This window comes from Lepidochelys kempii, chromosome 20 (genome assembly GCF_965140265.1).
Source record: "Lepidochelys kempii isolate rLepKem1 chromosome 20, rLepKem1.hap2, whole genome shotgun sequence".
Taxonomy (NCBI): domain Eukaryota; kingdom Metazoa; phylum Chordata; order Testudines; family Cheloniidae; genus Lepidochelys; species Lepidochelys kempii.
Window position 1 is genome coordinate 18,036,434 of NC_133275.1, and position 24,989 is coordinate 18,061,422.

Genomic DNA, 24,989 nt, shown 5'->3' on the forward strand with positions numbered 1-24,989 from the left:
AGCGCTGATTCTGGGAGGGGCAGGGGCTGGGTGGGTATGGTTTCCTGTGGGGCCAGCCTGGGGGCTGGGCCCTGGTGCTCGCTCAGTGCCTGTCCCAACCCCACACTTGATGGGGATCCCATAGCTAGCTTGGGGGAACTCCTGAGGCTCCCTCCTGGTCCCCCTGGCACACGGACCAGAGGCAGAACAAGGCACTAGGAGCAGGGGGACACAGGGAACTGTGGAGGTTCTGGGGCACGGCTGGGTGAGCCAGCACTGCACCAGCAGGGGGCGACCACAGGCCAGAGCAGAGCTGCCCCCAGGCCCTGGTCCAACAGTGAAAGGAGCAGCCACTGCCCCACCCTGCTCCCGGGTGCGGGGAGGCAGCGCTGGCCTGGTGACTCGGAGCCAGGACGCCTGGGACCTGCAGCAGGGCTGGAGGGGGAGTTGGGGAGATCCCGCTCCCTGGGCCCTCAGCCACCTGCCCCGCCCTGTGCCCTCCCTTCCCCTGCCTGTGAACAGCAGCAGAGACCTCGGCCAGCCTTTGGCAATGCACTTCATTGGCCCAGGCACATGCCCAGCAGGGCAGTAGCCGGGGGCAGGGCCAGCACTGACTTTGTGATAATGGGTGGGGGAGGGGCAGGGGCTCAGAGCTGCGAACAAACAAACTCTCCCCCTGCGCCCCCCACCCCCTGGAGGTCACTCCCAGTAAAGGAGGTCACTGCCTTTACCTGGGATCACTCCTGCCAGCGCTTGCCCCAGCACAGCCCGCCTGGCAGGCAAGAGGGAGAGGATCTCTAGGGCCCGTGGGATTCAGGGGGTGAGGCTTGGCTCAGGGCTTGATCAGACCCAAGGGGGCTGGAGCTGGCTGCCTCAGATGGAGCTGGGGCTCCAGGTGCCCAGGGCGTGGCTCTGATACCCAGGGAAAGGCAGTGGGGAGGTGTCTGCACTGGGCAGGGGCATTTGATCCAGGCCCATCAGGTGGCGAGCCCGCTCTGCCCTGCTGCTAGGGTGACCAGACGGCAAGTGTGAAAAATAGGGACAAGGGGTGGGGGGTAATAAGAGCCTAGATAAGAAAAAGCTCCGAATATCAGGACTCTCCCTATAAAATCGGGACATCTGGTCACCCTACCTGCCGCTGACCAACCCTGGACGCGCCTCCTACGCAGTCCTGGCTCCACCCCCACTTACTTGGGCACTCTGACTGCAACTCCTGCTAGGACCCCTCCCCCCTTCGGGAGCCGAGGTCCCCACTGGGGGACAGGGCCAAGAGGCCAGGGTGCCAGGCTGTGATGGGAGGGGTGCAGGGACCAGGGCTGGGCCAGCACCCCAAGGCGGTGAATGGGGATGATATGGGGGCAGAAGGGGGGTTCTCTTTAATCCTTTGCAGACTGGACAGACACAGCTTGGGGCTCAGTGGCTGGGTCACAACCGCCCCAAAGCCAGATGGTGGTAGCAGCCTCTGCGTGCCCCGCATCACTAGCGGAGGGCTGACAGGAGGGGGAGGGGGAGGTGCTGTGCTTTGGGTCCCAGGCAGGGGAGGTAGGAATGGCTGAAGCTGGTAGATAATGGAGCCAGACTCTGCCCCTACCCCATCGGGGGCAGGGTGGCCACAGGGCACAAAGGGTGACAGCCCTAGAGGCTGTGCCAGAGGGAGGGAGCCTGGCCTGCCCTCTGCCCTAACAGCCAAGGAGTCATTCCCCCCCCCCCCCCTCCAAGAACTGACACCGCAGCCAGGAGTAGGGGGGAAGGTGCCTTGTTGAGAAGAGGAGGTGGAGCTGGGGACAGCGAGCTGGAGCTGTGGGGGGCAGAGTCTCTGGGGGGAGGGGGCTGCCTCTAGGCCTCCTCGGGGTCCAGCTGGTTGAGGGTTTGGATGTCATCCAGGAAGCGCTTGGGGGTCAGGATGTGACTGGAACCTGGGGGAGAGAGAGGTGGTTGGCAGCGGTCGGCACAGTGGCGCGGGTATGAGGCTGGCATCACCATCACCCCCATTTTTGCAGCTGGACCCTGCTCTAGTGCAGGAGGGGAGGGACTCTCTCCTACCCCCTGTTGTTGTACCAATAAAATAAAAACCAGCAGGATCTTATTAAAGGGAAAAGGCAAAATGCCACATTTATTGTAAATATAATAAAGAAATATAAAACTCACACTGTCCTATCGTTACTTATTCCTTACTTAATTATATATATATCTATATATTCATTCATTCATTCATTCATACCAGTTCTGCATAGGGGTTTATAGTTACCAGCCTAGAGGTTGCTCGTGACAGGGTACCGGCCAGGTAACCTGTACACGAGAGTGGAGCCGAGTCCATGTCAGATGCGCATCCGATGCTCCTGAAGGGTAGTGGCAGAACTGGAGACTCAAAGTTCTCAGTCCTTAGTGTCCATTTTTATAGGAATTTCTTCCTATGCCAGTCCGTGGAATTTGCTTTGTCATATTGTTAGTCATGACTGCTCCAGGACGGCTGTCAGGTGCTCATCAGCTTTCTTCATCCTTTGAATTGGTCGGGTGGATCCCAGTTTGCCCTCCGGTGGGGTTCTCTGGTTGTCTCCACCTGGCGTCTTCTTCGGCCAATCGATGTTAAATTCCTAGGCTGGCACTTCCCTGTTTATTCAAAACCCACCATTCATTCACATACATTCCTTACTTTAATAAAAAAAACACATTTCTCATTTCACCGAGTATTGTTATTTTATTTGAGACTCCCTGTCTCTTGACATTCCTTCGGTATTGCCTTTCTTTTATTATACAAAGGTGTTATTTATTTGAGACTCCCCGTTTTTTTAACATTCCTGATCCAAACTATAGAAGGTGGGAGTCTCTATGTGACATTTCTATGAGCGCCGCTCCAATTCGCGGTTCTTCATGGGTGTTACAAACAAGCATGTCAATCTCCATTACAAAGTATCCGTTTGCAAAGTAGAGCCAATTGAACATAAAGTGAAGTTAGTTAAAAAGCATGTCAATCTCCATTACAATCAATGGAAAGCGCCAATACAGAGAAAGCAGAGTCAATTAAGCCGTTTAGTTTTACAAGCGTCCATCTTAATAACAAGTGAGAAAGTATCAATTCAGAGTCAATATGAGCGGTTTGGTTTTCCAAGCGTCCATCTTAATAACAAGTGAGAGAAAGTATCAATTTAGAGAAAGCAAAGCCAATTGAGCGGTTTGCAAGGTACGGTTTGCAAGCTTTAATACAGAATTGTAAATCAATATTGCAGATTTACAATTATGTCAAAAAGAAGAATTATAAATGCAGATTTAATAAATATTATAAATCAATATTGCAGGTTTACAATTTCTTATGAACAGAATCACAAATATTGGAATATGCCTACACTGTGGCCTGGCACCGCACCCCTCGTGCCGCTGTACCCTGCACAGCCAGGCAAGAATCCACGCGCTGACAGTGTTCCTCACCCTTGGGTCTTCGAGGGGTGTGTGCAGGGGGTGAGCCATATCCCTATGGGAGTTACTGGGGGTGTCTGACTGGGCCCCCACACATGGTCCCTGGGCAATGAGAGGCCTGGGGAGCCAGCGGCCAGGAGATCAGGTGGCTAGATACAGGCCTTGTGGGACAAGCACATCTGTTCCCAGACCCCTGGGTGCGGGAGGACAGAGGGTAGCATGGGCCCCCTGTGGGTGCTGGGCAGGCAGTTTTAGGGTCTCCCCCACCCAGGGGGTCCCAACTGTCCCTGACCTGGGCATTCCAGCCACCCTTCCCCCCAGGACTCGCCCTACTCACCGATCACCACCTCCCACTTGCCCCTGGTGGCCGGGGTCAATTCGTAGGCGCAGCGCATCTCAGACATGGACACCCCACCCAGCACGTAGATGATGAGGCGCGGGCCCATCTGGTACTCAGTCGCTGGCTTGTTCTTGTGCCAATGCCTGAAGCGGGAGCTGGGGGAGAGAGGGGCAGTGTGGATACCAGGGGCTCGCTGAGGGAATGCCAGGTGTAGGGGTGGGCACTGCCCAAAGCGGGGGCTGGGGGGAGAGAGGGGCAGTGTGGATACTAGGGGCTCGCTGAGGGAATGCCGCATGGAAGGGCAGGGCCTGGAGGAGGATGGGAGGCAGAAGGGAGTAGGGGAGGGTGGCACCTGCCCTGGGCTGGGGGTGCTGTCTAAAGCTCATCCAGTCCCTTTCCTCTATCCTGGACCCTGGTGTGTTGAGGGACTGCTGGGGCGTGGGGGACACGGTAAGAGGGGTCCAGGGCTCCAGGCTCTTGGGCACCCCCTCCCCTGCAGAGGACAGGGCCCTGGCCATGCACTCCCAGGCACAGAGGCTCCCACACCCTGGGGTGTGTGTGTCAGGGCTCTGCTGTCCACAGCCCAGCCAGGCTCAGCCTTACCTGACAGCAGCCTGGGAGCTGGTGGTAGGGACCGGGTCTGACACGAAGGGCCACAGACTCTTGTCCAGTTTGTCCTCAAGGATGTCCTGGCAGGGGAGGACAGATCAGCAGGGGCCAAGCAGCAGGAACCTCTGACCTGGTGGCCAAGCCAGGCCCCATTGGGGCGGAGGGGCTGAGATGGCTCCTCACTCAATGATTGACAGTCCCTGGGGGGGAGCAGCCTGGGGCCCACTTTCCAGGGTGGGGCATGGGGAGCCAGCAAAGAGCACGCTGACTCCTCCAGTGATGCCCCCAACTCTCCACATCCCCCTCAGCTGCTCAGTGCCCTGCTGTGACCTGCCTACCCATCCACCGTTATGGGGAGGGCAGAGACCTCCTGCAGCCGGATCCAGGGCCCCTCACTTGGGGTGGGGGAGGCAGGGGGCTGCCCTCAGTGCCCCTTCCCTGCTGCGGGCAGATCCAGGCCCTGCCTCTTGCTCCATGAGGTGTGTCCCAGCCACGCAGGGGGCCCAGGCTATGATACATCCTAATGCCACATAATAGGGGCTTTTACATTAGTCCGCTGCTTTGACTTGTACAGGGAAGCTTAAGGCCTGCCAAGCTGTGGCTGGCGCAGAAGGGGGCGCCCCTGATTGGATTATGCATGGGACTGAGGTTACTGCAACTATCTGCCCCAAAATCCCACAGGAGGAACCATCACAATGCTGGAACAGGGGCCTGGGAGCCTCCCACCTCTGATCTGCCAGGGACAGGAGCTCTGGTCGGGGGGTTAATTCTTGGCCTGGAGGAGCCCCAAGCCAGTAGGTTGAAGGCAACTAAGTGTGCCCCCCACCCCCTTGAGGAGTGCCCCACAGGACTGGGTGATGAGGGGCTCAGCCCCCAGTAAGGGTGGGGGGAAGGAGTGACCATGTCACCTTTCACAAGCTAAGCAGGTTTGGGCCCAGGCAGTGCTTGGATAGGAGACCTCTAAGGAAAAGCCACTGGGTGCTGGGAGGTGCGAGTGAGTCAGCAGAGGGTGCTCTATGACCCCAGGGAGTGGGCAGGGGGCTCTGCAGGGGGTGCTCTCCCCGGTCAGTCAGTGACCAGTACTGTGCTGCAGGAGTTCATCCTTTAGATGAACGTCACACAGCTGCTCCTCACTGGAGGTTAGACCAAGGACCCTGCCAGCCATTCAGATTCCAGTGCCAGTCACGACAGTGTGCTGCCTGGATCCTCTGCACTTCCAGCCCCACACACTGATCACCTCCTGCCCTAGACTCTTGGGCAGCGCTGCTGGGCGGCTGTTAACAGCTGCCTGCCACTCCTTAGGAAGAATTCAGCCCTGGTGAGGAACCCCTGTATATACTGCCCATACCCCACCCCAGAGCTGGCAGCATCTCAGCACCGGGTAAGACAACTCCCCTGCACTCGTGTCTATGATTTAAGACCCCTAAGGATGGCAGCAGGAGAGGACTCGCTGATGAGCCCCTCACATGGCTAGAGCCCTGCGCAGATACAAAAATGTGGATGTGCATCAGCCTGCGATCCACAAGCCGCCTTTTACCTGTATCCGCATCCACACCGGCAGCAGCTAGCGAGGGTGGGGAAGGGGTCTTGCAGGGAAGAGGCAGTGTGGAGGGGGCAGGGTCTCTAGGAGAAGGGGCAGCTTGGAGGGGGCGGGGTCTCGAGAAGGGGCAGTGTGGGGGCGGGGTCTTGAGGAGAAGGGGCAGTGTGGAGGGGGTGGGGGCTGGGGGGGGAAGGGGTTTCTCATCACGTGCCGCTCCTGGGGGGTCACGAGTGTACACGGCAGCAGCAGAGCATGTTGCATCACAGTGGGGTGGAGGGGTGGGGTGCCGGGGCTTCACCCTCTCCAATCCCAAATCCTGCTGCTCAGGAGCTGGTGGGGACACTGGTGCTGCTCGAGCTGCTGGACAGGAAGCCGCGCGGTGGGGCGAGTGGGTGCCGGACAGCCCCAACTCCGACGTGTTGCCTAGCCACTGGCTGTGGGCCGGCGGCCCCGAGTGCCCTGCGTCCCCCGGGCTGCCTGAGCCAGATGCCGCGGGCCAGGCACTGCTGGGGAGTACAGCCCTGCACGGTTGTATCTGCAGCCAATCCACTATCCGCAGAAATGGGGCACGGATATGCAGGGCTCTACACATGGCTGCCCCCAAACCACCCCCTTGGGCCCAGCCTGCCAGGTGTGACCCCAGTCCCCAAGGCCAGGAAGCAGATGGCCCGGTACCTCCATGATGTCCTTGAGCATGGGGATCCAGTGGGAGAGCTGGTAGCTGGACTCCAGCCGCGCTTTCCTCTTCGGTCGCAGCTGCCTGCTCTGGGGGAGGAAGGGAGAGGGGGTGAGAGGCAGCAGGGAGGAGGTGCGGGCTGGGAACGGGGGCAGACAGGGAGAGCGTGGCCTACCTGAGTCGCGCCAGCCAGGCTGGCAGGGGAGAGGCAGAGAAAACAGAATGGATCACTGAGTGAGAGAGAGAGAGACTGATGGGAGAACAGAGCTGCTTCCCCTCATTCGCCGCATGGCCACCCCAAGCAGTGGTCACCAGCTCCAGCTCGCTGGCGATCTGAGGTCCTGACTCCCAGTATCCTCTGCCAGGGCAGAAGAAGTCACCCCAGATGGGGAGTAACTCGGGGTCACCCTCCTATGGGGAGGGCGTCACCCCACTGTACAGGGACAGAGGCCACCTCTGTGCTGGGAGTAGGTCACTGCCATAGGGCGGCACCTCCAGGATGGCCTGGGCTCCCCTGTGCAGCACAGATCTGCCCCCTGGCATGAGTACAGCTGCTGGCCCCTGGCTCCAGTCCCTTACCCCAGGCGTGAGAGAGATGCCCAGGAACAGCATGTTGTGGATGATGTCTCTCTGCTGCTGGATGTTGGCATGCTGGATCAGCTTGGTGAGGTTCTCCTTGTCCACACCTGCACGGGGACAGACAGGTCAGCCCTAGCACCCCTGGGACGCACCCACAGCCCAGGCACACGAGTCCGTGGCCCCAGGAGTCCTAGTTCCCCGATCAAATCCTGAGATCCTGCTCTTCCCACCCCTCTCAGAGCTGGGGGTAAACCCAGGAGTCCTGGCTCCCAGGCCCCCTCTATCCCACTAGACCCCACTGCCCTCCCAGAGCTGAGCATAAAACCCAGGAGTCCTGGCTCCCAGAACCATCCGCTCTAACCCACTGAACCCCACACAGTTAATGATCGAATTTAGGTTCTTGCTGCTCCTCCCTCAACAGGTTCTCTCGGGCGCTGGGGTCAGGGGTCTCTCTAGTTCCCCCTGGCAGTGCAATGGGAGCCCCCGTCCCCCTGATCTGGGCTATTCCTATTCCTGCCTCTACCACCTACTCCTGGCATGCTGCTCCATGCCTCAGTTTCCCCCGTGTAACATGGGGATAGTGCTTTCACCTGTGACAGGGAGGCTTGGCAAGAGCCTCAGGAATATCCCTGGGGGGACTCAACGGGAGTCACAGCAGCAGGGTGTGCACAGAGCAGGATTTTCCCTCCCCAGCGCCGCTATCAGCTCCTGAGAATAGCCCAGATCAGACTGGGGCTGCAGGCTGGAGCCAGCTCTGCTGCAGCAAGTAGCTCCGGTGGTTAACAAGCATGCTGTCAGTCTCTTCCCTGGGTAGATGGTTTGGGCAGCCAGGTGTGTGCCAGGCTCCCCTCTGGAGGCAGGCCTGTACTGCCAGCTGTGAGTTACAGAGCATCTGTGCCATGGGAGCCAGCTATCCCAGAGGGGGCCCCCCTGCCCGAGATTGGTAGCATTATCTCCCTTTTACAGATGTGGAAACTGAGGGGTAAATAGGGGAGGTGACTTGCCCAGAAGGGCTGTGGCCATTAATCCAGCCACACAGGGAATGCTATTGTTCTGCCAACCCCTCAGGATCTCCAAGGGTGTCTAGACCCCACCCCTCCCCCCGCCAGGATCTCCGAGCAGGTTCTAAATCACTCCTCCCTCCTTCTACTTCTCATGTGCTCCCCCGCGGCTCTGTCCCATGGCAAGGGCGTGGCCAGCACAGCTCGCTCACCTCTCCCATGCTGGGCTCGTATGCCTTGAACGCCTTGAGTTTGGCCAGCACAGCGTGCACCAAGTGGAAGTTATCTTCATGGTCCCTGCAGCAAAGACAAACCCTGTGGGTCAGAAACAGCTCCTCCCCCAGGGGCACATGCACTTCCTGTAGGAGGTAACCAGGTACCCTCGCCCTTTGGGCACACTCACTTCCTGTAGAGGATGGCTGGGTACTTCTCCATGGCACACTCACTTCCTATAGGGGATACCTGGGTACCCTTTCCCCTGGGCACACTCACTTCCTGTAGTGGATGGCTGGATACTCCTCCAGGGTTTCACACAATGTGGCAATCTGCTCTGCCAGATTCTCCATCTGCTTGTTCTTTTCGAAAAAGCGGTAGGGGCTGAACCAGTTGTGGAAGCTCTATGGCCTGTCCAGGGAGTACACCTTGGGGACAGGGGAGAGCAGAGATCAGACCCCAGTGCCAACTGCTTGCAGCCAGGCCAGCTGTGCCCCATAGACGCGCTGTTGGATCAGGCCAGCCTGGTGGAGCTGTAGCGAGCCCCTAGTGAGGAAGAGATCCCTTTGCCAGTGCCACTCCTGTTGTGGTAGAGGGATAGCGAGCCAGAGATTCATGTACCAGCCTGGGATAAAGATGCCCCAGGTTCAGGTCCTTACTTGGCTGCAGACTCCCAGGTGTCCTCAATGTTGGGGGAAGGGGCTTGGCGACGCTTCTCGTCTGGCGAAAGCCCCAGCATAGCCACGGGCAAACCCGGCATCAAGGCGCGTCTGCCGCTGTCGCTTATTTCACTGGCCGAACAGAACGAGCCATGGGGACAAACGTGCTTGGACACCAATAAATAGTATCGGCCCATGAAGGGTTTGCTGGCGCAACGGGACGGGTGAGCCAGCATAGCCTCCTGACGGACACTCAGCTTCTACCAGCCAAAGCTTCTCTTGGCACAGCTGGCACCGGTACCCCAGATGAAATCAGCTAGAGTGGCGAAAGGACTGCTTTGCCAGCGTAACGGCACCTACCCAGGGGCTCTGCCACCACAGCTGCATCAGTTACAGGGGGACTTTTTCTCTCATGTCCCCGTAACAAACCCATACCAACAAAGCTTTTGTATGTAGACCAGGCTCATGTCTCTCTGTGCCTCAGTTTCCCCATCAATGCAATGGGGCTGACACCCCAGTCCTGCCCCTCAGGGGCAGGAGGGGGGAAATCCACTGATGACACAAGGAGGGGATGGGGTGGTTGGGTAAAGGGCAGGCGTGTAGAGTATCGGGCTGTCTTGCAGGCCTAGTATAAACCACCAGTAAGAGCTGGTAAAGCCAGGGAGGCAGGGCCCTCCTCCCCCATACATCTACCATCCCCACCAGGTGCAAGCCAGCGATTCCAGGTCTCACAGGGTGTGAGCAGCCAGCTAATCCCTGCTGCCCTGTGCTGGCGTCAAACCCGGGGCCCTAGAAGGGAAAGGTTCCCCCGCCAAGCCACATGAACCACTAAGGGTGGGGTGTCGTACGTCACCATCCGCCGCGCGGACCTGCTCCTCCAAAGCCCGGCCACCCCTCACCCGGCTCTCGTAAGGCAGGAAGGCCATGTTGATCTCCTTGAGGGTTTTGATGACCTTGGTGATCCGTGACTTCCTCAGCTCCTTGAACAGAGGCTCAGGACAGGCTGCAAGGCAGAGGCAGTGGGTGGGAGTGACAGGCACAGGGCTCAGGACCCCCAGCACAGCACCAGCCCCCACGGACGGGGCCAGACCGGGCACAGCAGGGGCAGTAGTGCTGCACGCCTGTGGGGAACCTGGGCGAGCCAGCAGGGCCACACAGGAGTCAACGATGAGTCCAGCCCCCCCGAACCAGAGTCATGCCGGGTTCTTGCCTTCTGCAGCATCAGCAGCGAGGGGGAGCCACAATCTCTCCTACGCAGCCCCTGTCTCACACCCTGCTCTCAGCCCCCCGGCAGGGCTGAGTGACCAGAGTGTACAACATAGGATGATGCACAAGGAGGAACAGGGACTTGGGCTCCCCCTGCCGCTGTAATGGGGAGAAGCAGATCTGACCCTGACACACTGGGTATTCTGGTGCTGTCCCATCCCCCCACCGAGTTGGGACTGATGGAGCAATGCATGCTGGGAATGGTAGCCAGAGGCCTCCTTTCTGGGCACATGCTGCAGGTGTCTGTGAGCCGTGCTGGCTGGAGGCAGGCCCGTGGGGGAGAAGGGGGGGAAGGGATAGGTGGCGTCATAGAATCATAGAATATCAGGGTTGGAAGGGACCCCAGAAGGTCATCTAGTCCAACCCCCTGCTCGAAGCAGGACCAATTCCCAGTTAAATCATCTCAGCCAGGGCTTTGTCAAGCCTGACCTCATTCGGTCTGGCCTGCTGGGGCTGCATCCCCTGCAGGAGGGCAGAGCATAATCAGGGTGCTGCGCACTGGCCTGCCGGCAGAGAGAGTCTCCCCCACCCCCAGGCTCCAGTGTGCCGCTGTCCAGGCTCCCAGCTGGGGGATCCCCCGACCCCCGATACTCACGGCTGAGGAAGAAGACGTGAACTGCCTTGTAGTTGAAGGTGGGGGTGCCCTGGAAGTCATTGATCAAAGCCTGCACCGACTGCAAAGGGGGAAGAAAGGGTGTGTCAGCACCTGCCGAGGCCCCTCCCTGCTGCTCAAATGGCCCAGCCCATGCCCAGCCCCTGGGGACTCAGGGCCTAGCATGATGCCATCAGGAGGTGGGCTGGTTTTTACCCCCCTGGCTCTGGGCTCCCCCCCCACCTGGAGCAGGGCTTGTCCCCATGTGCCCGGGACATCCTTAGGGCCCAGTCATATCTCTCGCTGCCACAGAAGTGTCCATGCCCGGCCACAGATGGGGCCTGGCATTGCCTTGCTGCTGAACTAAGTGGGCTCTGAGCAGTGCCCAGGGAACAGCCGGCCGAGCAGCAATCCCAGGCAACTACCATCAGGGCCCCCTCCCTCCCCGGGCGCCATGCTGGGCACCTGCAGCTTCGCCACGCCAGCTAGCCTGGCAGGGTGTTTGGAACCTGTTCAGACCCCTCGACCAGCCATTGTGACAGGTGAGAACCTGGCTGCCCTGTCCCAAGCCCCAGGCCCCAGCTCGCAGTCCTCTCCTACAGCGCTCCCTCCGCGGGCAGCCCCTGCGGGTTCTGGGCTTCACCCTGCTCTGCCAGCGCCCCCTGCCCCTGGTCTCCCTCCACTCACCTTGCTGCTGCAGATGCAGGAGCCTCCTCCCCAACAGCCCCTGCTCCCTGAGCCTCTGCCTCATCGAGTCTCCTTCGCTTTGAGTCTCAGCTGAGGTCGCCTCTCTCCGCCTGCTGCACCTGCCCATCCAATCCCCACAGGATTGCACTGCGGAGAGGTCTGGGGGACAGTCTGTGCCTCACGTGGCAAAGAACATGAAGCCCAGCTCCGGGGAAGCAGCCTCCTAGGGAGCCCCTACTGGCCCCATTCCCATCCTGACGTTGTGCTGCGCACAGAGAAATGGAACGAGGGGAGTCTCCGTGTTCCCCTAGGAAAGCCCTGTAGGCCATTGGCCCAACATCTCCACCACCTTCCTGCCGTGCCGAATGCTCCCTCTGCCGCACCGGCCTAACCCGCTGCTCCACATCCCCCGGCCCAGTCCATGCCGGGGGCTCAATAACCTGCCTGGCCAATGGTGCATACTGCCCCATGCTTGGCACTCTCCTGCTCCTCCTCCCACCCAGGCTGATTCACTGGTCCCAGTGGTCTGATCCGGTGTGTGTGTGGGGGGGAGATATGGGGCTAGCTGGACAAGCTGGGTCTGATCCAGCGCGGTGGGAAGGCAGACATACCCAAGCCTAGCTGGGGACGGATGATGGGCTAGACAGAGCAGGGATCTGATCCAGCCTGGAAAAGCTCAGGTTCCTAATGAATCTCAAGAGGCTGGAGGGGGAGGAGCATGATATATGGATACAGCATATCCCCAGGGGGACACCAGGGCAACAGGTTCGGCCTGCTTACCTTCCATTCTCTTTCTTTCTTCACGAGGACAACGCTGAGGATCTCTGCGAGGGAAAGAGACGGGGATTAGTGGTGGGGCTCAGACGGGACGGCTGTGCCCTGAGCCAGGACCCACTGGCTGGTGGAAGGACGCCTCGGGGAAGTGGCTCAGAGACTGCTCTCAGGCCAGATAGTGTTGTGCTCCTAGCAGAGCCCCCAGTCAGCGATCGTGGTGGGGTGACAGGCTAGATGGGCCATGGGTCTGATCCCCCTTCCTTTCTGCCAGGCTGGATACGAGCACAGCTGAACTAAGGATCTGGCCCCGTGCAGGAAGAAAACAGATCCTGTCCAGCACCTCTTGACTGGAGGGGATCCAGGGACCCTCACTGTGTATGGGGGACAGCAACACAACAAAGACTTCAAATTCTGAGTCCTGCACATAGAACCCCTCCAAGGCATGCCCCACTCAGGGAACTGCTGGCCTGTCTCCTGGGCACCTTCCACAGCCCAGCTAAGCAATTAGATAGTCAGCTCTTCGGGCCAAGCACCATCTTTTTGTTGGTGATGACTGGCGCTCCTGGGAACCCTGTAATACACCTAATGAATAATGTACAACGCCTTGCAAAATGGGGCCTTGGTCCATGACTGGGACTCCTGGGTGCTACCATAATACATCTGTTTTACCCCTACGAAGCACCTGATTCTGGCTGGCCCCGTAGGGCAATAGCCCCGAGACCCTGACCTGTGCTCTCACTCTCACTCCCACTCCCGGTAGCTGGTGTGCGTGAGTGCACTGCCCAACACACTATGTTTCCCCCATAACTCAAGCAATGCCTCTCCCTACCCCACCTCTAGCCCATCAGGACTTGGCTGCTTGGTCCTAATGAGGCTCCAGGGGCTATTCTGCACCAGGACGCGCTGGCCTCCCTGCTGCTTTCCTGCAGTCCTTTACACCTGCGGCATGCGGACGCCCCGTTCACTGGGGCACGTGGGGCTCGAGTGCACGGTAAGGGGCTGGCAGCACAGACTGGATCTAGACATGGCGAAGGCAGACACAAACCTGCTTTCTCCACGCATTTCGACCCTGAACTGCAGCTACACCCCCCCCTCCCCACGCCAGCCCTGGACTGCCCCCACCAGCTGTGCCAGTGCCCCTCACTACTGACTGGAGCCCTTGCTATCCCAGCCCTGGCTCCCACCCACTCCCAGCTCCGCCAGTGCCCCTCACTCCTGTCCACAGCCCCCTGCTATGCCAGCCCTGGTCTGTCCCCCACCAGCTCTGCCTCACTCCTGACCTGCAGCTATTCCAGTCCTGGGATCCCTGCCTCACGGCTCTGCAGATGCCCCTCACTCCTGACTGCAGCCCCCTGCTATCCCAGCCCTTTGCTTACCCCCCCCCATTCCCAGCTCCACCAGTGCCCCTCACTCCTGACCCGCAGCTATTCCAGTCCTGGGTTCCCCCCCTCACAGCTCTCAGATGCCCTTCACTCCTGACCCGCAGCCCCCTGCTATTCCTGTTCAGAGACCCCTCTTGAACCAGGGCAGTATGGCCCACCCCAAGTATTCAGAAGTCACATGTCAGGCCCTCCTAATTGTGCGATTTAGTGAGGAAAAGCTAAGAGAAGAGCTAAGGGTTATTAGCACCACCGGCCGTCCTGAGCTGTGGGCCACTTTTGCTCTGTCCCAGTTCTGGGGGCAACCATGGAACATCAGAACTGAATCCACTTTGCAAGGGTCTTTTAAACCCCAGGTCTGTGGTCTGGATTTAGCCACAGGCCCCGTCCACTGCAGCCTGGGCTGGAGATTCAGCAGTGGGTTGGGCTTCTGAAGTAACAGAAGTGGGTTGGGCTTCTGAAGTGTAAGGCTTTACCTTGATCTCTCCTACATTACAGCTATAGCCTACGCCAGCTCTGTGTTGGGGCCGGGCAGAAGTGTACTGCTTTACTATGTTACGAAGTGGCTATGACGTCATTTTTCTCCTTGCGCGCAGCCGTTACCCGTTCTGACAGGCTGTTTATAATGCTAACTTTACTAGTTTTCAGAGGTTGTCGGGGGTGGGGGGGGGGAATGTGCAAGGTGGAAGTTTCGCCTAGTGCACAAAATATCCTTGCACTGGCCCTGGTGGGAGTCATCCTGATGGAAAGAGATGACGACGATGACGCCCCCACAAAATGCAGCTCCTATGGGAGGGGGCAGCCCTTGGGGGTGGGGCAGACAGCCTCCTCCCCTTCTTGGTGTGTGACAGGCAGGCGGGGGGAGCTCTCTGCTCCGACTGACTCCTAATCCTCCCCGAGGGTGAGACACACCCAGGAGCACCCCTCCCAGGGCTCCCCAACTGGGCCCTGCCCCCCCAGACCCACACCCAACCAGACCCTGCCCCCGACCGGCTCCACACTCAGACCCCCCGGCTCCGCACTCACTCTTGCGCACCACCGCCTTCAGTCCGGACGGGGCCATCTCCGCCTCTTGCCACGTCCCCTCGAGCCCTGTGGGTAGAAGTAGGACTCAGCTGTGTGCGGGGTGGGGCTGGAGTCAGGACTCCTGGGTTCTGCCCCGGCTCTGCTCCTGTCCTTGGGCACGCCCTGGCCTCTCCCTGCCATGCTCTGGGGAGTGTCTGTGACGCTGGACGACGGCCCCTAGTGACGCTGAAATCAGTCACTGGTGGATGGGCCCGGCCCCCCCTTGTGTCACTGATGGACGGGCCCAGCCCCCCCAGTGACTGATTTCAGTATAAAGCAACTGGGGTGCTGGCGGGTCGATGTCTGCAAGGCTGAAGACGGCCGAACGCCGCAGCCCCCCACTTCTGGCGCTGTGAGGGCTGGGCCTGGGCACCAAGGGGCGGGCGCCCAGTGACAGGGCCACGCAGGTCCCCACTGAACCCCCACCTGGTCATGTGGGGCGCAGAGGGAGGCGGGGGCCTCGGGCAGGGTTAAAGCGAGGACTGGGTTGGGGTAGTGGGGCCTCAGCCCACTCCAGTCAGGGCCCCCCAGTGAGCTGCAAGTCCCTCCTCCAACCAGTGTCCCCCCCTCAGCAGTGCCCCTAGCCCCCCCCTCCACGCACCTCCCCCCTCGGTCAGGCCCCTCGCCCACCTGCACCCAGCCCCCCTCAGCCAGGCCCCGTGTTGTACCCAGGAACAGGAGCAGGTCGAATGGACCTGGCTTTGCTAAAACTTTTTGTGTAGCCTGTTGGTGTACCCCCGGAAGACCTCTGCGTACCCCCAGGGGCACCCGTAACCCTGGTTGAGAACCACTGGGTTAGAGAAACGTGTGTGTGTGTGTGTGTGTCTAGGAATCAGGACTCCTGGGGTCTATCCTGACTGCGAGCGGAGTGGGGTCTAATGGTTAGAGCAGAGAGCTGGCAGGTAGGATTCCTGGGTTCTAGTCCAGGCGATGCAACTGATTCATTCTGTGACATGGTTTGTTCTGCCTTGTCCTCCTGTGACATGTGGAGCGCAAAGACCTGCCCCAGCCCTTCCCTTCCGGCTGGGTGGTGCAGGAATTAATGTCCATAGAGCCTGGGCTCTAAGATCCTGGAGCAAAGCATCCTGGAGAAGGAATTAGTTCCCCAAGCTTGACTGGCTCCCTGCCCCATCCCTCCCTCCATTAATCAGAACGAATCCCTCATGGCAGAGCTGTTGTCTGGTTACCCGCAGTGCAGACCCAATTTATTGTGTCCTGGCTGCTGTTCAGCTCAGGTTAACAGCATGGTCTGTTTCTGTGAACTCCCCCAGAGCTTTCGAATGGAAGTGAGAGTCTTCTTCACATCCTGCTCTAAACTGTGAGTAGTGTCGCTCTGTGGCTGTTGAACAGCTGCTGCATTCCTACCCCAGAGGTGGCATCATTTCAGTGCTGGGTGGGTGATCCCTGTGTAGTGTTGTTGAGTGCTGTTGCACATCAGCTATGCTCCATCCAGAGCTGTCTGCATTTCAATGCCAGGTGAGTGATCCCTGTATTGTGATGTGCGGGGGGAGGGATAGCTCAGTGGTTTGAGCATTGACCTGCTAAACCTAGGGTTGTGAGTTCAATCCTTGAGGGGGAGCCATTTAGGGATCTGGGGCAAAAACTGGGGATTGTCCCTGCTTTGAGCAGGGGGTTGGACTAGATGATCTCCTGAGGTCCCTTCCAACCCTCATGTTCTATGATACGCTGCTGCGCTCCACCCCAGAGGTATTTGTATTTCAGTGCTGGGCGAGCAATCCATGTGTTGTTATGCAGCTACTACGCTCCACTCCAGAAGTGGATGCAATTCAGTGCAGGGTGAATGAAAGTCCATGTCTCATTTTGCAAAGCATGGGTTCTCCAAGCAAGGGTGCTGTCTGTCCCATGTTCCTGCTCAATAGACTCTGGATTCTTAGCATCAGCGGAGCTACATTTTGAGCCGTGGTGGAACCAGGAGGCAGCTGGGTCATTGGTGGTTCCACCTTCAGTTATACCTATTGGCTTGAAAAGGCGCCACACGTATACCTAATGGCTGCTGAGGGGGGCAGTTGCCCCCCAGCCCACTATTAGCTCTGCCACTGATTCTTTTTAAATGTTCATTGCGCTGCTTCCACCAGCCACTTTGATTTCATTTCGTTTTACAGACCCAAGCAAAATGCAAGCGGCAACCTGGCCAGAAGCAGATCCGTGTAATTGAACAGACTCATCCAATTACTGAGCCTTCCCAGAGCCAGGTGCTGCCCTCACGATACATCAAACCTAGAGGACCTGCTAGGCTCCCAGTAGATGTAGCCTAGAGCCAAACGCAGGCCAGGCAATGTGGCTTCGCCCATGGAGTTCAGGTCCAGGGATTCAGTAGGGAGTAAATGGCCAGCACTGGATGCTTCAGGTTTTGGTGCCCACCCAGAGACGGCTGGGGGCTGATTTTCAATTACACACCTGTGGCTGGCCCAGGCCAGCTGACTCCAGCTCCCGGGGCTCGGGCTAAGGGGCTGTTTAGCTGCGGTGTAGCCTTTGGGGCTCAGGCTGGAGCTTCGACTCTAGGACGATGCGAGGTGGGAGGTTCCCAGAGCTCGGGCTCCAGCCCAAGCCAGAACGTCTGCACCACAAATAAACAGCTGCTCAGCTCGAGCCCTGTGAGCCGGAGTCAGGTGGCCCGGGCCAGCCGTGGGCATGTAACTGCAGTGTAGACACACCCTAAGTGCCCACAAGCCCCCTGGGAGCTGCGGGTATTTAGCACCTCTGAAATCTAGGCCCCCGGTGTCTCAAAGTTAGGGGCCATTCAAAATCTTCTTGCCAGTGTCTTCCTCCACCCCCCACTGCTCCTCAGATGTTCCTGTTAACTGCTGGAAATGGCCCACCTTGATTATCACTACAAAAGGTTTTCTCCCCCCCCCGCTCTCCTGCTGGTAATAGCTCATCTTAAGTGATCCCTCTCCTTACAGTGTATATGATATCACCCATTTTTTCATGTTCTGGGTGTATATAAATCTCCTCACTGTATTTTCCACTGAATGCATCCGATAAAGTGAGCTGTAGCTCACGAAAGCTTATGCTCAGATAAATTGGTTAGTCTCTAAGGGTATGTCTACACTACGAAATTAGGTCGAATTTATAGAAGTCGGTTTTGTGGAAAGCGTTTTTATATAGTTGATTGTGTGTGTCCCCACACAAATGCTCTAAGTGCATGTAGTCGGTGGAATGTGTCCACAGTACCGAGGCAACCGTCGACTTCCGGAGCATTGCACTGTGGGTGGCTATCCCACAGTTCCCGCAGTCTCTGCCGCCCATTTGAATTCTGGGTAGAAATCCCAGTGCCTGATGGGGCTAAAACATTGTCGCGGGTGGTTCTGGGTACATATCGTCAGGCCCCCGTTCCCTCCCTCCCTCCAGGAAAGCAAGGGCAGACAATCGTTTTGCGCCTTTTTTCTTGAGTTACCTGTGCAGACGCCATACCACGGCAAGCATGGAGCCCGCTCAGATCACTTTGGCAATTAGGAGCACATTAAACACCACACGCCTTATCCAGCAGTATATGCAGCACCAGAACCTGGCAAAGCGATACTGGACAAGTAGGCAACGTCAGCGTGGTGACATGAGTGATGAGGACATGGACACAGACTTCTCTGAAAGCACGGGCCCCGGCAATGTGGGCATCATGGTGCTAATGGGGCAGGTTCATGCGGTAGAATGCCGATTCTGGGCCTGAGAAACAAGCACAGACTGGTGGGACTGCATAGTGTTGCAGGTCTGGGATGATTCCCAGGGGTTGCGAAACTTTCGCATGCGTAAGGGCACTTTCATGGAACTTTGTGACTTGCTTTCCCCTGCTCTGAGGCACAAGAATACCAAGATGAGAGCAGCCCACACAGTTGAGAAGCAAGTGGCAATAGCCCTGTGGAAGCTTGCAACGCCAGACAGCTACCGGTCAGTCGGGAATCAATTTGGAGTGGGCAAATCTACTGTGGGGGCTGCTGGGATGCAAGTAGCCAACACAATCAAAGATCTGCTGATATCAAGGGTAGTGACCCTGGGAAATGTGCAGGTCATAGTGGATGGTTTTGCTGCAATGGGATTCCCTAACTGTGGTGGGGCCGTAGACGGAACCCATATCCCTATCTTGGCACCAGAGCACGAAGCCGGCGAGTACATAAACCACAAGGGGTACTTTTCAATAGTGCTGCAAGCACTGGTGGATCACAAGGGACGTTTCACCAACACCAAGGTGGGATGGCCGGGAAAGGTACACGACACTCGCATCTTCAGGAACTCTGGTCTGTTTCAAAAGCTGCAGGAAGGGACTTTATTCCCAGACCAGAAAATAACTGTTGGGGCTTCATCGTGTGGACGGGTGCAGGGTTAAATCGATTTAACGCTGCTAAATTTGACCTCAACTCCTAGTGTGGACCAGGGCCTAGTGTGGTTGCAGTTCTACATCTTTATACCCGTGGAGCTTATTCCGCTTCTCCTATAGGAATAGCGATCCCAGGACTAGCACTCCTATACCAGCATAACTGCCTCAACACGAGGGTGCCTCACTTTAACTGTACTGGTCTAGCCAGTGGCTCAACCCTTCTATTTGATGCCTGGGCTTCTGACTCTGAAAACATGGTCGTCATCTTCTGTAACCTTGACATAACTCAAGCATAGCATGTGACATTACAGCAGGAGCTGCTGTTTATAAATGTAGTACCTTCCCCGCCAGTATTGTTGTCATTCCTGACTCACACTCTCTCTCTCTCTCTCTCTCTCTTTTCAGGCTCTCTGTGAGGCTCTTGCTATGGGAAGGAGCAGCCTGGAGAAGAGCTGAAGCTTTCAAACTTTGTCAATATTTTTAAACTTGTAGATTCCCTACCATTGGGGTGTTGGGGTGTCCAGGTGGAAGGGGTGTCAGGGTGGAAGGACTGTCTAGCCTGTGTTATACAAGAAGTCAGACTTGATGGTCCAATGTCCCATTAAATTCTGCGAAATTATGTAACTGGAAAATGGCCCTTCCTGAGACCCTGCACTGGCCTCACCCGGCATCTCGCCAAGCCCAGACCGGCTGTATGTTCGCAGGCACGTTTCTTCCAAACCAGAAGTGGGAAACGTGATAGGCTGTGAGGCCAAGGCCAAGGGAACCATCGAGAGCTCAGCAGGGCTGGACGACCCTCAGGGCTTCGGGAAGAGAGGAAGGAGCAAACCCCTCCCTTATTAGGGAAAATGAGGGCCAGTGAAACATGCCCAGGGCTAGGGAATATAAACGCCAACTCAGGAAAGGTAAGGACACCATGAGGCAGGGTCTGATCCTGTGCAAGGAAGAGCTCTGCTCCAAGAACACAGCCTGTCTCGGTGAGTAGAGCAGTGCCATCAGCCTGTCTCGCAGTCAGGCAGTGCCCAGCCTCCAGATATGAGCTACAGACAACTCAGAGTCCTGGCAGCAAAGCTGAGAGAGAGCATCTCTCTCAACCCCTGTCCTGCGCTGCTCTCCAGATCCCCTCAGACACTGACGTTCCTCCTCTCCCATCTCAGCCAAATCCCAGGGGAATCTGTGCTCGGGGCCAGGCTGGGACAGAATCTGTCCTGCAGCTTTTGAGTCATGGGCACAAATCCACTTTCTGCTTAAAAAAGAATTCCAACTTTTCAGTGGCTGGGGCTGAGTCCCAAAGAGCTGAGCAGAAGGGCTGTGAGTTGCAGGCAGGTGGAGATGCTGAAGGGCTGCGAGCCCCAGACCCGGCGCAGACGCTGAAGGGCTGCGAGCCCTGGGCCCAGCCTAGAGGCTGAAGTGTTGCGAGCCCTAGGCCCAGCCTAGAGGGTGAAGGGCTGCGTGTCCCGGGCCCAGCCTAGAGGCTGAAGGGCTGCGAGCCCCGGGCCTGGTGCAGCTGTTGAAGGGCTGTGATCCTTGGGCCTGTTGCAGCCAGACATCCTGGGCCCTTTCCAGTGTATCAGCTGGGGGAGAGAAGAGGGGGTGCCACCTCAGTTTGGAAGGGAATTTGTTATTCAAAAGTATCTGCTCAAGATGAAGCAGTCATTGGATTAGGGTTGTTGGCTTGAGCTGCACAGCCTCAATTCTCCCTTCCTTTCTCCATCATCCCCAGGGCTACTGGCTCCGGCGTTGTCTCAAAATTAGGCAAATCATAGATTCATAGATTCCAGTGACAGAAGGGATCATCTAGTCTGGTCTTCTGGATAGCACAGGCCAGAGAGCTTCCCAAAAATAATCCCTAGAGCAGATCTTGTCGGAAAACACCCAATCTGGATTTTAAAATGGTCAGTGATGGAGAATCCATCACAATCCTTGGTAAATTATTCCAATGGTTAATTACCCTCACTGTCAATCATTTACACCTTTTTTCCAGTCTGAATTTGTTTAGCTTCAACTTCCATGTTATACCAATCGCCGGTAGATTGAAGAGCCCATTATTAAATATTTGTTCCCCATGTAGGTACTTGGAGACTGTAATCAAATCAACCCTTAACCTTCTCTTTGTTAAGATAAATAGATTGAGCTTCTTGCCTGCATCGCTATAAGTCATGTTTTCCAGTCCTTTAATCATGCTTGTGGCTCTTTTCTGAACCCTCCAATTTATAAACATCCTTTTTGAATTGTGGATACCACAACTGGACACAGTAGGGATCACACTGGTGCCACTATTGAGGTACAGTAACCTCTTTACTCCTACTCGAGATTCCCCTATTTAGGCATCCCAGGATCACTCTAGCTATTTTGGTCACTGTATCACACTGGGAGCTCATGTTCAACTACTTATTCACTTCTACCCCCAAATCTTTTTCAGAGTCACTGCTTCCCAGGATAGAGTCCCCCATCCTCTAACTAAGGCCTACAGGTTTTGTTCCTGGATGTATATGTTTACATTAGCCATATTAAAATTAGGGCTGTCAAGCAATTAAAAAAAATAATTGCGATTAACTGCGCGATTCAAAAAATAAACCGTGCGATTCAAAAAAGAATTACGCGATTAATTGTGCTGTTAAACAACAATAGAATACCATTTCTTTTAAATATTTTTGGATGTTTACTACATTTTCAAATCTATTAATTTCAATTACAACACAGAATAAAGAGTGTACAGTGCTCACTGTATATTTATTTTTGATTATAAATAATTGAACTGTAAAAAACAAAAAAAAACTATTTTTCAATTCACCTCATACAAGTACTGTAGTGCAGTCTCTTTACCATGAAAGTTGAGCTTACAAATGTAGAATTATATATATATATATATATATATATATATATATATATATATATATATATAAATTGCGATCAAAAATAAAACAATGTAAAACTTTAGAGCTTATAAATCCACTCAGTCCTACTTCTTGGTCAGCCAATCGCTCAGACAAACAAGGTTGGTTACAATTTGCAGAAAATAATGCTGCCTGCTTCTTGTTTACAATGACACCCGAAAGTGAGAACAGGTGTTCCCATGGCACTGTTGTCGCTGGCGTTGAAAGATATTTTTGTGCCAGATATGCTAAAGATTCATATGTCCCTTCATGTTGCAATCACCATTCCAGAGGACATGCTTCCATGCTGATGAGGGGCTCTGCTTTTGATAACAATCCAAAGCAGCGTGGACTGACACATGTTCATTTTCATCATCTGAGTCAGATGCCACCAGGAGGTTGATTTTCTTTTTTGGTGGTTTGGGTTCTGTAGTTTCTGTATCAGAGTGTTGCTCTTAAAAGGCTTCTAAAAGCATGCTCCATACCTTGTCCCTCTCAGATTTTGGAAGGCACTTCAGAATTTTAAACCTTGGGTCGAGTGCTGTAGCTATTTTTAGAAATCTCACATCGGTACCTTCTTTGCGTTTTGTCAAATCTGCAGTGAAATCTTAAAAAGAACATGTGCTGGGTCATCATCCGAGACTGCTAATACATGAAATATGTGCAGAATGTGGGTAAAACAGAGTAGGAAACATACAATTCTCCCCCCAAGGAGTCCAGTCACAAATGTAATTGATGCATTATTTTTTTAATGAGCATCATCAGCATGGAAGCATGTCCTCTGGAATGGTGGCTGAAGCATGAAGGGGAATATGAATGTTTAGCATATTTAGCATGTAAATACCTTGCAACGCTGGCTACAAAAGTTCCATGCCTTCTCACTTTCAGGTGACATTGTAAATAAGAAGCAGGCAGCAGTATCTCCCCTCAATGTAAACAAACTTGTTTGTCGGAGCGATTGGCAGAATAAGAAGTAGGTTAGGTAACCAAAAAAAATTTGCATTTGTAAGTTACACTTCGAGGTCTAGTGGGTATGAGTGGGGGCGCTGGGGGTGGGAGTCAGCACTCCTGGGTTCTATTCCTGGATCTGTGAGGGAGGGTTGTCTACTGTTTAGATCAGGAGATGGAGAGTCAGGACTCCTCCTGGCTTTGCAGCTGACTCCCTGTGTGACTGAGGGCAATTCCCCGCACCCCCCCCGTGCCTCAGTCATACGGGGATAATGACACCGACCCAGCTCCTGGGGGTTGGGGCTGGATTCATTCCAGGGTTTCTTCAGGTATGTTGGCAACAAGAAGAAAGCCAAGGAATGTGTGGGCCCCTTACTGAATGAGGGAGGCAACCTAGTGACAGAGGATGTGGAAAAAGCTAATGTACTCAATGCTTTTTTTGCCTCTGTTTTCACTAACAAGGTCAGCTCCCAGACTGCTGCGCTGGGCATCACAAAATGCGGAAGAGATGGCCAGCCCTCTGTGGAGATAGAGGCGGTTAGGGACTATTTAGAAAAGCTGGACGTGCACAAGTCCATGGGGCCGGACGAGTTGCATCCGAGAGTGCTGAAGGAATTGGCGGCTGTGATTGCAGAGCCACTGGCCATTATCTTTGAAAACTCGTGGCGAACCGGGGAAGTCCCGGATGACTGGAAAAAGGCTAATGTAGTGCCAATCTTTAAAAAAGGGAAGAAGGAAGAACCTGGGAACTACAGGCCAGTCAGCCTCACCTCAGTCCCTGGAAAAATCATGGAGCAGGTCCTCAAAGAATCAATCCTGAAGCACTTGCATGAGAGGAAAGTGATCAGGAACAGCCAGCATGGATTCACCAAGGGAAGGTCATGCCTGACTAATCTAATCGCCTTTTATGATGAGATTACTGGTTCTGTGGATGAAGGGAAAGCAGTGGATGTATTGTTTCTTGACTTTAGCAAAGCTTTTGACACGGTCTCCCATAGTATTCTTGTCAGCAAGTTAAGGAAGTATGGGCTGGATGAATGCACTATAAGGTGGGTAGAAAGCTGGCTAAATTGTCAGGCTCAACGGGTAGTGATCAATGGCTCCATGTCTAGTTGGCAGCCGGTATCAAGTGGAGTGCCCCAAGGGTCGGTCCTGGGGCCGGTTTTATTCAATATCTTCATAAATGATCTGGAGGATGGTGTGGATTGCACTCTCAGCAAATTTGCGGATGATACTAAACTGGGAGGAGTGGTAGATACGCTGGAGGGGAGGGATAGGATACAGAAGGACCTAGACCAATTGGAAGATTGGGCCAAAAGGAATCTGATGAGGTTCAATAAGGATAAGTGCAGGGTCCTGCACTTAGGACGGAAGAACCCAATGCACAGCTACAGACTAGGGACCGAATGGCTAGGCAGCAGTTCTGCGGAAAAGGACCTAGGGGTGACAGTGGACGAGAAGCTGGATATGAGTCAGCAGTGTGCCCTTGTTGCCAAGAAGGCCAATGGCATTTTGGGATGTATAAGTAGGGGCATAGCGAGCAGATCGAGGGACGTGATCCTTCCCCTCTATTCGACATTGGTGAGGCCTCATCTGGAGTACTGTGTCCAGTTTTGGGCCCCACACTTCAAGAAGGATGTGGATAAATTGGAGAGAGTCCAGCGAAGGGCAACAAAAATGATTAGGGGACTGGAACACATGAGTTATGAGGAGAGGCTGAGGGAGCTGGGATTGTTTAGCCTGCAGAAGAGAAGAATGAGGGGGGATTTGATAGCTGCTTTCAACTACCTGAAAGGGGGTTCCAAAGAGGATGGCTCTACACTGTTCTCAATGGTAGCAGATGACAGAACGAGGAGTAATGGTCTCAAGTTGCAGTGGGGGAGGTTTAGATTGGATATTAGGAAAAAACTTTTTCACTAAGAGGGTGGTGAAACACTGGAATGCGTTACCTAGGGAGGTGGTAGAATCTCCTTCCTTAAAGGTTTTTAAGGTCAGGCTTGACAAAGCCCTGGCTGGGATGATTTAACTGGGAATTGGTCCTGCTTTGAGCAGGGGGTTG

The 24,989-nt window shown here is 55.5% G+C and overlaps 1 pseudogene; it reads right to left on the reverse strand.

The window, feature by feature from the left end:
* Positions 1 to 1,815: 1,815 nt before the first annotated feature.
* Positions 1,816 to 14,771, reverse strand: LOC140901063 (syntaxin-binding protein 2-like; annotated as a pseudogene).
* Between the last annotated feature and the right edge of the window lie 10,218 nt (positions 14,772 to 24,989).